General features: G+C 43.7%; 1 pseudogene; it reads left to right on the top strand.

Annotated features, from left to right (window-relative positions):
• The first annotated feature begins 539 nt into the window (after positions 1 to 539).
• Positions 540 to 6,840, top strand: LOC137236100 (6-phosphogluconate dehydrogenase, decarboxylating-like; annotated as a pseudogene).
• Positions 6,841 to 10,170: the final 3,330 nt, after the last annotated feature.

The raw sequence follows: 10,170 nt of genomic DNA, 5'->3' as shown, positions 1-10,170 counted from the left end.
TAACCTAACCTGTATATATATATATATACTATATATATATCGGTTGAGGCATTCCGCCCATATACGCCGCTACATCTGACTATTTATTTCCGCCCCTAAGTTTACATTTGTATATTGTAATCAAAAAATATTGTAAAATATGATAAATAAATTATACATTAACCCCACTATAAGAAATCAGGCGCCATTTGATCTGGGTGATAATAGGATATTTTGGAGAAGATCATTTATTTCAGGTTATTAGTTCCCCTTTTCCGCCATAAAAAGGGTCAAGTCATCAATGTGATTGCGTTTTTCCCGATTTTGCGCCGCCTTAGCATCTGGCAAAGCCATTCGGAAAGTACATGTGGATTTTTGTAAATGTGAATTGTATTATTGTAAAAGTGGATTGTGTTACCCTTCAATGAATTTCTTGTCATTGATGAAAAAAACGAGGTACGCATCAATTGTATTTTTTACACACAATACTAATTTTCATTTTCTTTCTTTTTTTTTCAGGTTGTATATTTGGAAAAAAGTAAAACAAAAAACTATAAAACATGAAAGCAGATATTGCATTAGTTGGCTTAGCCGCTACGGGCCAACATCTCATATTGAATATGAATGATAATGGACTTGTTGTTTGCGCCTACAATCGCACCGTCGAGAAGGTCAATCAGTTTTTGAAAATATGGCAATAAAATAATTGTTTTTCGCCCAGCTAGTAAAAGTAAAATAAACGATTCAATTAAGATGACCACAGTAAACCAAATAACTAATTTGTGAAAAATATGCAAAAAACAAGCGCAAAAGAAACATATCTTGTCACCAACACGCTCAATTGTCTCCCATTTCTGTTGGATGGCTATTCCGTTCTTATCGATTTTAGCAATGAAAAATCTGTAGCCGGACGTATAGATGCCACTGGCACCGATGGTTATATCAACATATATTTGACTGACGCCGTATTCATTGATCGCGATGGATTGCAATACGTTTTCGAAAAGTTTATGGCGCGTCCACGAATGATACGACAAATACATTTACCAGCACATTTGGAAGCAGAAAGTGCTATACGCGATTGGTTGGATCATGGACGAAGACCTGCGAGGCATATAATAAAACAACGTAAAGGGAAGCTTACATACAAACAAAAGCGGACAGACCACCGCCACAAAGAAGTATTGGTCGAAATTGTAAAAGCAAAGCCAGGGAGTGGACTGTAGAAGATTTGCATATTTCGTTGTATAAAAGCAAAACGACTTTATTCATGGTATGTACATAATACACAAGAAGGGTACAAATGTGATTGGTGCTACTTCGCTACAGGATATGTTTAATAAATTAAAAGTCCCGCGCAAAGTCATGCTTCTGGTCAAGGCTGGCGGGCCGTCGATGATTTCATCAAGCAATTGGTGCCACTACTTTCGCCCGGTGATGTAATCATCGATGAACGCAACTCCGAGTATCAAGATACCACACGCAGCTGTGATGAGCTGAACGCCAAAAAAATACTATACGTCGATTCGGGTGTAAGTGGTGGCGAAGAGGGAGCACGTCGCGGTCCATCACTCATGGCAGGTAGCCACCCTGAAGCATGGCCCTTCATTCAACCAATTTTCCAAGCTATTTGCGCTAAAGCTGATAAAGAGCCCTGCTGTGAGTGGGTAGGTGACGGTGGTGCTGGTCACTTGTTAAGATGGTACACAATGGTATTGAATATGGTGATATTGCGTTAATGTGGCGTGGTTACTCGGCTTACGAACAAAATTTCAGCAAAAGCCACTACGCTTTAACGCGAATCAAAGATGACCCACGAATTTTAAACAAGTGAAGAAAAAGTTTTATTTAAATGCAAAAGATTATTTTAAATATGAAATATGCTTTGAAATAAGTGAACGTTTAAGGGTTGTAAAAGCACTACATACTTTCGAACATATTTCAAAGCACATATATCGCAAATACCTGCATTACCTTCGCTGGATGCTATGCTACATTTATTACTCTCTGATCGCGCTGAAACAGCCGCAACACTGGATATTGATAAGAACGTTACAGCTTATGCTGAATGGTATAAGGAAAATATAAGCGATATGAAATTTGTTTAAAAACTGGAATAATTTCAAAATATAATTGATTAACTGACACAATGCATCCCATATGAAACTGCAGAGGATTTTGTAGAGATTCATGCAACCTTTTCAATATCACCACCGATGCACTGTTGCAACTTGTACAACATTATAAAAGCAAATGCAAAATGCAATTGGCCAAAAAAAGACAGGAGAAAAAGCTTACAACTTATACTACTAGTCTCAGCGACGTACCTTTTAGGCAGCGCGCACTCTGCCACCACGAGCGTTGTCACTGCCTCAGCTATTACCGCTAATCCGCAAGGCTTTGCTGCACGCTCCATCGAAGCAAACGACGACGAGGATAGACGGAAGGCCAATAGACACTCACATAAACACAAATTCAGCGCGTCACCAATCACCATCACCGCTAAAGGGGTTGATGACGCCATTGGTAGCGCTAAACCATCCAAAGCAGTGGGCCCAGACGGCATAGCCATGTCGATGCTTAAAAGCCCAGGGAAAGAGGGTTTCAAATATTTAGCGTATGTCTTCAACCTGTCTCTTTCCACCTTTGTCATACCCTAGAAATGGAAAATGGCCAAGGTGGTCCCGCTACTAAAGCCTGGGAAACCAGCTAACATAGGTGAGTCGTATCGTCCGCTATCTCTCCTATCGCCAGTGGCAAAGACGCTTGAAGCCATTTTGCTCCCTTATTTCCAAGCAAATTTGCAGCTAACCCCTCATCAACATGGCTTCAGAAAACTCGATAGCACTACCACCACGCTAAATGCCATTAGCACCCAGATAAATTGCGGTTTAAATCAATACCCCCACCACAGAACAGTACTCGTAGCGCTAGACCTATCAAAAGCTTTTGATATGGTCAACCATGGCTCGATACTGCAAGACCTGGAAGGGTCTACCCTTCCCCCATGTCTTACAAGGTGGACCGCAATTTATCTGGGTGTTCGGCAGGCATCGGTGGAATTTAGAAACGAAACATCAAAACCAAGGAGAATTAAACAAGAGGTGCCACAGGGTGGTGTCCTATCCCCACTTTTGTTTAATTTCTACATATCTAAGCTACCTTCACCACCGGAAGGAGTCACAATCGTTTCCTACGCCGATGACTGCACAATAATGGCCACAGGCCCAGGCCCAAAGATCGATGCGCTATGCAATAAAATAAACGGCTACCTCCCTGATCTCTCCAGTTCTCTCTCTCGCCTCGCTAAACCTGGCATTATCACCGACTAAATCTTCCGCGACGTTATTTACAACATGGACGTCCCAAGTGTCGACCATTTTGAACATCCACGTCGATGGCACTACGCTACCGACTATTCTACACCCCAAAATCTTGGGTGTGGCGTTTGATCAGGATCTACATTTTGGTGAGCACGCAGCCGCAATTGTTCCGAGAATTCAGAGCCGTAACAAAATCCTCAAATCCCTCGCTGGCAGTACTTGGGGAAAAGATAAAGAAACGCTCATGACTACATACAAAGCAATCAGCCAGCCGATTACGTGCTACGCGTCACCCATATGGTCGCCAAGCCTAAAAATTACCCACTGGAAGAAACTACAGGCCTGCCAAAATACTGCTCTCAGAATCGCCACGGGCTGTCTTCTTATGTCCCCAGAACACCATCTGCATATTGAGGCGAAAATACTCCCCATCAGGGAGAGAAATGAGATGCTGAGCAAACAGTTCCTGTTGAATACCCAGAAACTTGAGCATCCCAACAGACATCTGATTGATGAACCAGCCTAGGGGCTTAAGGAGTCATCTCCGTAAGCATTTTGAGGAGACACGGCACCTGAGAACCCAACCGTATGAAGCGAAAAAACACAAGCAGGTCCTCTGTGAACTCCATAAACAGGCGTCGGACCTTTATGCCGGGAATTGCCCGGTGAATCCAGTACTTAAAGAAAGCTATCCAAAACTCGCGGAAGAGGAACGCATACTCCTCAGGGAAACGCGTGTCACTCTTGCTCAACTTCGTTCTGCATACTGTAACAGGTTAAACTCTTACCTATCCAGAATCAACCCCGATATACAAAATGTATGCCCCGCTTGCAATGTGTCCCCACATGACACCAACCATCTCTTTAATTGTAATGTGGAACCAACGCCTCTAACACCCTTTCCCTTATGGTCCACCCCTGTTGAAACGGCAAGTTTCCTTGGTCTCCCGTTAGAGGATATTGATGACAATTTGTGATCGGTCGCGGCCATTAGGTGGGTCGAGCATTGCTACAACAACAACAACAACGACGAGGATGAATTTGAATCACAACCACAAACACATTTGACTTACCGGCAACAACCGCAGCCACAACAACAACGACAATTATATGATCACAGTCAGTCAGAGGAGGACCAAGAGGAAGCGGCACGACAAGTTTACCAAAGTCAAGTAAGTTAGTACAACAATGGTAGTATAAGTGACTTATATAGAAGTGTTGAAATAAATGTATGTTTAACATTGCGACCTCAATTTATATACCTTTGTTCGATCTTTTGACTATATCTTTTAGAGGCATTGTGTAAGACTAGTAACGGCGATGCACTTTTATCTCCAATTTACCCCTCAATGTTCCTAACAAAAAGATATTTGCGCGATACCATGTTCCAAAATAAAATTTGTTTCTCCAAAAAAAAAATAAAGTTTGGCGGTACATAAACCGAAATGTTGTTTCACTTTGATGAGTGAGTTTCTAAATTATTTTTTAGATTACCATGTGGGAGTATTCAGAAAGACACAGAAAACATATGTATATTGGAACGATTTTCCGTCATCCCTTCTCAAGGTAGTGTCATATATAGGAGATTATTAATTACATTTTTTATTTTTCAAAAATTTTGTGACACAAATTTACAATTTTTTACAGAATTGTATGCAGCAAAAATTAATCTTAAACGGCATAAAGAACTTGTTCGTATAAAGTTGTGAGGACCAAATAAATCCTCATTAATTTGGCCCACACAAAACGACCCCAAAACATATTTGACACGACATTAACACAACAAGTGGCCACAAAAGGCTCTAGCAACACGATCAACCAACAAGTCTCAGCAACACAACGAGCGGTCGTAACATTTAACAGCAACACGGCCAACCAACAAATCTCAGCAACACAACGAGCGCACGCAACCATTTGAGCTAGCAACACCAAACACAACAGCCATAAAAGGAGCGACACAGCAGCAAAGCAGTCAGTCAGCACGGAGCTGTGGTCGTGACCAGAGCTACTAGCGAAGTATATCCCTATTGCAGTTGATCTTCTCTATGCAATAGGAATCCACTTCATAGGAGCGAGTCGTGGAATGGTGATTGCGGTTGATCTTCTCTACGCATCACCCCCAGAGACCAAAGGACCCGCCACAGTAACGCGCAACCGCGACAGGTGACACCCGCTCACTTCCGTCAGTAGAAGTACGCCGGCAAAGGCCTCAACAGAGCGCGAACGCACGTAAACCAGCAGTAAGTCAGCGCGGAGCTGTGGTCGTGACCAGAGCTACTAGCGAAGTATATCCCTATTGCAGTTGATCTTCTCTATGCAATAGGAATCCACTTCATAGGAGCGAGTCGTGGAATGGTGATTGCGGTTAATCTTCTCTACGCATCACCCCCAAAGACCAAAGGCCCCGCCACAGTAACGTGCAACCGCGACAGGTGACACCCGCTCACCTCCGTCAGTAGAATTACGCCGGCAGAGGCCGCAACAGAGCGCCAACGCACGTAAACCAGCGCAGAGCAAAGCGCAGCAGAGGTCCGCTGACGCACAACGTAACCAGGGTAAGCCAGCGCGAACCGCGGCAGCAGAGGTACGCCGACAGAGACCACGTAAACGCGGCGACGCATAGCGCAGCCAGGCAGAGATACAGCAGAGGTACACCGACAGAGTAACACAAATAGACGCCGACGCAAGGCGCAGCAGAGTAATACAAGTAAACGCCGACGTAACGCGCGTCAAAGCACCGACGCCACATACTAACGGGATCCGTCTAACGGAACACGGCGACAGAGCATCGCCTCAGCAATACAAGTAAACGCCGACGTAGGGCGTGACAGAGTATCGCCCAGCGAATACGAGTAGACGACGACGCAAGGCGTGGCAGAGAATCACCCAACAACCAGCAATACAAATAGACGCCGACGCAAGGCGCAGCAGATTAATACAAGTAAACGCCGACGTAAGGCGCGTCAAGTCACCGACGCCACATACTAACGGGATCCGTCTAACGGAACACGGTGACAGAGCATCGCCTCAGCAATACAAGTAGACGCCGACGTAAGGCGCGATAGAGCACCACTGCAGAGAGAGACGCCACATACTTACGGGACCCAGCTAACGGAATACGGCCGGACCGCTAAGGCCCGCCACCGCAATCAAGGATACCGCAAGATCATCGAAGTAAAATTGAAAATGAAGTATACAAACACGTTTTATTTTATATTATAGAATTTAGAGCCAATGAAGAGAGTGAAATTTTTATATTAAATCGATTTGCAAGGTGCCCCTTTAATACAAATTTATTGAAAACGAACCCTGGGCACGGCGAGTATACCCCAGCAAATATCAAAGAAGCAACGGGGCACGAAAAAGCTTCGTTACAAAGTTATCATCCAATATATTCCCATCCCTGAAAAATTGGTTTTAGTCTCTAACTTCAGATTTTGGGACTGTATTAGAAATTCTGAGTATACAGTTTTTGTATACTTTACTACGACTAAAACTCAAATCATGTCTATGTTTTTTTCAGTGTCGCACAGTGTAATCAAGACAAATTTTAATCCAAAAATTTTATGTAATAACGAAGCGAACTATGATATAGAACGTTCCCCAACACGAAATGTAATTCAATGGTAATTCATTACTACAATCAATCGATTTCCAGTTACGTGCAGAATGGTGCTTCCATACAATCATGTGAGCCAATCACTCTGAACTGAAGGGAATTACTCTTTAATTTTAATCGGAAGTTTATAAAATTTGATAGAAAGTTAAACCAAACAAACTAAAAAATATAAGGAAACAAAGAGATAAAATGGAACGAAAAAGGTCGTCGGTTGTATGTTTCGGGCCTGGGTCCGGTAACGGCTCTCTACATCCCTGATCCTCTTTGATGGATGGGAGTAGCACGAGTTTAATGAGGGGTCTTGTGACCTTACCCTTTGCCGTCATGAGATCCACTACTCGTACTCGTCCATCCGATCCCGGATGGAGGTTGATAACCCTCCCGCGCCTCCACTCATTGGGTTGTAGGTTGCCTTCCCTTATGACGACTAGATCGTCAAGCTTCATGTTTGCTTTAGTTTGGCGCCATTTATTCCTTTTTTGAAGTTCGACGAGGTATTCCGTCTTCCATCGTCGACAAAAGGTGTAGTGTATGGCCTTTAGTCGCTGCCATCGATTGATAATCGATGCGGGGTTTTCGTCCGCGTCTGGCTCCGGGCGTGCTAATAGGTGTTCCCCTATTAAAAAGTGCCGCGGAGTTAATGGTTCTAGGTCGGACGGTTGATTTGAAGAGGGCGTTAAGGGGCGGGAGTTGAGGCATGAATCTATCCTGCAAAGCAGGGTGAGAATTCCTCAAAGGTATATTTAAAGTTGGATGCTACCCTTTTGAAGTGAAATATAAAACTTTTCACTCCCGCTTCCCACAATCCTCCCATGTGAGGAACATAAGCAGGAACAAAATGCCAATCTAGCTTTTGGTATATATAGGTTGTTACTACCTCGGCGCGTGAGTCAGCCATGAAGGTTTTGAACTCCGCCCTGAGGACTCTTGATGCCCCAACAAAATTGGTTCCGTTGTCAGAATACACATTCTTCGGACAGCCTCGTGGCGCGACGAATCTGGCAAAGGCCGCCAAGAATAGCCGGGTGCTCAGGTCGGTAGTCGCTTCCAAGTGGATGGCCTTAGTGGAGAAACACACAAAGAGGCAGACATATCCCTTGGACATGCGACAGCCGCGCCCTTGATAATTCTTTATCTCAAAGGGGCCGGCAAAATCTACCCCGGTGTTAGTGAATGCCCGGGTATAGGTGGTTCGCTCGGTCGGTAGAATGCTCATTAATTGTGTTTGTGCCTGCTTCCTATGCACTGCGCATATCTTGCACTTGTGAATTTCTGACCTTATCATATTTTTCACGCGAGGTATCCTGTACTGTGTTCGGATCAGGAGCAGCATAAGCTGATTCCCCCCATGTAACGAGATTTTATAGACAAAACGGGTGATGAGACGGGACAGCCCACTATGATAGGGCAGAATAATGGGGTTTTTTTTTTTTTTTTTTTGTTTACGCGGAGGAAGCATCGAAAGCCTCATAGTCAGGGTGGGACTTTAACCGCACTAAACCTCCTACCGTCTGAGTACCATTTACCACCCGGTACTACCGTCAAGTATTCCGTCGGGAGGTAGGTTGAGCACTAAGCTCTACGTATGTCGGGGTCACGTTGCTGTACTTAGATAGTGCCGCGGTATGGTTAACGCTGGGACTGACACGCCCTGCTTACTACCTGAATATGTTTCCTTAAACACTGTGCATATAGTGCTTGTGGCATGCTTGTGCGTTCGACTACTTGTATTGTAGGGTTTTGTTTTTTATATATGTATATATGTGTATATAAATTATATATGTATAAATAGAAATTTTTTTTTTTTTTTTAATTTTTTATTTTTTTTTTTTCATTATTATTATTTTTTTATTTCAATAGAATAATGGGGTGGCGTTCTTTGTACGAGAGGTCCTTAGACGCCGCGAGCCGCCCTCCGACTCTGATTGTCTCGTCCTCATCGAGAAGAGTGTGCAGGGATTGTAAATCGCTCTTTGACTTGATTGACCCTTATTCTTTGAGTGTTCTGTACTCCTCCGCATAATGGTTTCGTTGAGCATTGACGATCAGTCGACACTTCGTTGCTTTGATCCCAATGGGCGAAACCGTCAGTGATATTTCATTCAAGGAGGCTTTGAGATGAGTCGTTTGTAGAACCGTAGAACGTAGGACACAACTCTTAAAGCCCGGGAAAGCTCGGAAAACCTGTCTGCAATATCTTCGTCTTTACGGTTAACCGAGGTTGTGTGCACTTGTAATATTTTTCCTTCCATGGTTGTGATGTAGTTTATTTCCTGGTTTGGCCATTATTTGCCTTCTTTATGCACCCAAGATGGGCCTTCCCACCACAAGGAATTGTTTATTAGCTCTTGTGCTAATAGTCCTCTACTGACTAAGTCTGCAGGGTTCGACGCTGAGTCCACGTGACGCTAGTCCGTGTTCCCAACTTGGTCTATTATCTTTGTTACAAGATGGGCCACGAAGGTTGACCATGAACACGTAGGATTTCGTAACCAAGCTAAGACAATAGTTGAGTCAGTCCCTAATAAGGTTTTATGTTTGCCTAAATTAAGGCTCTTGTTGATATATTCTAAGGTTTTTGCAAGGAGAACTGATCCACAACGTTCAAGTCTTGGTAAGGAGATAGCTTTTACGGGCGCGTCTCTTGATTTGGCTAATATCAGGCTTACAAATATTTGTTCATTAATATTGACGCGCAGGTAAACGGTGGCTGCGTATGCTTTTTCTGACGCGTCACAGAATCCGTGGATCTCCATTGTGGCTGTTGGTGAGAAGTGTACCCAGCGTGGGATCTGAATATTTTCTATGTGCTTATAACTTTCGATGAAACCTCGCCACCGATCCAGCGAGACTGGCGACGCGGTTTCATCCCAACCTGTTCCCTCTAACCAGATGCCTTGCATCAACATTTTGGCTGTAACCACGAATGGTGCCAGCCACCCTAAGGGGTCAAATAATTTTGATATGGCCGACAGAATTTTCCGTTTAGTAAAGCTAGACTGTTCTTCTATGGGGTTCGTTTTGAAGTTAAAGAAATTTGAGTGGGCGTTCCACCTAATGCCAAGTGCTTTAACCATACTGGTGTCCTCGAAGTCTAGGAAATCTTCGTCTAGGAGGTGAGCTTTTGATAGGCCTTTAAGTAGTTTGTTCGAGTTGGTGGTCCATTTTCTCAGCGAGAATCCTGCTGTCCCCAGGGCTGTAGTTATTTGATCCCTTGCTTTAATGGTGTCGGTAATAGTATGTACATTG

Source organism: Eurosta solidaginis, unplaced genomic scaffold (assembly GCF_040869045.1).
Source record: "Eurosta solidaginis isolate ZX-2024a unplaced genomic scaffold, ASM4086904v1 ctg00001328.1, whole genome shotgun sequence".
NCBI classification, from domain to species: Eukaryota; Metazoa; Arthropoda; class Insecta; order Diptera; family Tephritidae; genus Eurosta; species Eurosta solidaginis.
This window is presented reverse-complemented; position numbering and strand designations above follow the sequence as displayed.